Here is a 2,675-nt window from a genome sequence, read left to right as displayed (position 1 = left end):
TTTATAGGTTATTATACTGTTATTTTACTTTAAAAGCATATTCTTTCCGTATTCAACACCTTTAACTGTTAATATCTTCAGTGTCATTTCTCATTTCACAGACTGATCCACTGGGCCGGATTGGACCCTCTGGTGGATCAGTTTTGGGCCATGGCCTGTATGTTTGACCCTCCCCCATGTAAACACTCACCTGCATGGTGTCTTGGTAATGCAGCGCCATCTGCAGGGACTCCTCCAGCTTTTTGTGACATTCAGTCCACAGTTTGCTCAGGTTGTTCCAGGTGGAGTAGAGCTTTAAAACAACAGGTTAGAAATGAGGCACAGCACATATTTACATTTATTTACATTCATATCAGGGGCGTCAGAGTCACTTTAGTGTCACTATTTGAAGAATTCTGAGTCAGTCTCACTTCGTCCAGGCTCTTGGTGACGTCTGGTTTGTCGGTGTCTCCACAGGCTGACATCAGGTCCATTCCCAGAATCCCCAGCGTGTCCAGATCCGCCTGTAAGCCGTCGATGTCGTCCCTCAAGTCTGAAGCACAAACACAGTCCCATCAGACACAGACGAGAGAAACAAACCAAAGTACAGCTGCTTCTACAGACACCACCAGACTGGATTAAACTATGAAGAAGACTGGATCTGAAACCAGTCTGAAAACTATGAAGAAGACTGGATCTGAAACCAGTCTGATGATGGACCAGTTTAAGACCGTGGTGGAGAGGAGGACACTTAAAAAACTGATGTCCATCATGGACAATGAGGAGCAGCCTCTCCGTCCGTCCGTCCGTCCGTCCGTCCGTCCGTCCGTCCGTCCGTCCATCTATCTATCTATCTATCTATCTATCTATCTATCTATCTATCTATCTATCTATCTATCTATCTATCCATCCATCCATCCATCCATCCATCCATCCCTCCATCCATCCATCACCTGCATGCTCTCCAGACTCTGCCTGATGGTTTCAGAGTCGCTTCGACAGGCGTTCAGGTCCAGAACCGCCTGTTGAGCGTCGTTAGTGCCGCTGTGACAATCACTGACGTCACGCCAGAACTTCATGGCCAGGTCCAGGAGTTTAAAGAGCCAGGTTTCCCTCTGCTGGCCTGGGTCTGAGTCTCCTCCCAGAGCCAGACAGACTGGACACTCGCTCCTGGATGGCCTGCGAATCCACAGAAACAACGACAACATTAACCCTTCTGTTGGTTCGTTTTAAGGTTTTAATTTGTGTCTAATGATTATCTTTGGTCATAGCCTCGATTTTTTTGAGAAGCCCACATCACAACATTCACACCACAAACACATCTTAGGCCGTCTCAGGCCGACAGCAAATGTACTCAAGGTATAAATCCTGCACATATCTCCTTGTAATCACATTACTTCCACCTAAACTGGGCCAGTCCTCCCTGTATCAGGTTAAATGTTGATAGACCTGATAAACAGATCCATATCAGATCATATTGATCACCTGTTCCGATGGATCCGTCTCCCGCTGCCCTTGTGTTTGCCACCAGTTCGTCTGCTTGAGCCCTGACGCTGCCGAGGCCCAGCTCCAGCTTCGACAGCTCCGACAGGGTCATTTATTGTCCTGCAGCTGCTCCTGGATCCGGGGGTCAGACCCTGAAGGGGGGTCGGGGTCTGAAGGCGACCTTTCAGCCGATCCAGACTCTCCCGGATCAGGGTCATCCTCTCATTCAGCTGCAGGACGGAACACAGAGGAGAAGTTATTAACCCTTAAAGACCCAAAAGCATCTACTAATCTGAACTGTTTAATACTGGCTGATCCACTAATCCTATCAATACATGGAAATAATTGGTGTAAAATACAGTTCTTCATCTTTTCATGGTCATCAGATATGACCCATTTGGATGTTCAGAGGCTCTGTAGTTACCGTGGAAACACCATCATCTTCTACAACATTGATTCACCAGTAAAACCCATGAAGTTGGATCAATGACAGTGGATAGAATGAACAAAATTAATTAAAAAAAAACCCCGTACAGAATAAGAAATAATATGAAAAAATTTGCAAAAAATTGACTAAAATAAGTATAAAAAAAAAGAATAAAATAACAATAAAATGAACAAAAACAGCCAAAGAATAATTAATAAAATGAACAAAAATTTATAATAAATCAACAAATATATGTAACATAAACAAAACAAGCCACAAAATGAACTAAACTGAAGAAAAAGTAAAGTAAAAACAAAAAAGTAAAACCCATGGAGACTGATCAATGACAGTGGATCAACACACTGGTTTAATGTTCAGCTAATGATAGACTGGACTGAAAAAAGACACTTTTTCTTCAGTTTTCTCTGTTTTCATATAATAACCGTTGAATTTACTCTGGGCTTTAATGAACATCTACATGATCAGTGAATTAAATACAGAAAATACATGATTTACACATAAAAATGCAGACGATAATATTCTAATAAATGGTGCTAAATCTCTTAAGAACAGTTAAATAGACGGAAACATTCATTTGTGATCTACTACAGATGTAGTCCTGGGTGTTTGTAGGTTAAAGGTTAGGTGCATTCGTCTGGTTTTCCCACCTGTGTGAATCTTGGTAAAGACTCCTCCAACAGACCGGCGCTCTCTCGGACCCGGTCTCTGATCCCTCGGTGTTTCTCCTCGGCCTCCGAAGCCTTCTGACAGAACTGGTCTCCTT

This window comes from Sphaeramia orbicularis, chromosome 16 (assembly GCF_902148855.1).
Source record: "Sphaeramia orbicularis chromosome 16, fSphaOr1.1, whole genome shotgun sequence".
NCBI classification, from domain to species: Eukaryota; Metazoa; Chordata; class Actinopteri; order Kurtiformes; family Apogonidae; genus Sphaeramia; species Sphaeramia orbicularis.
This window is presented reverse-complemented; position numbering follows the sequence as displayed.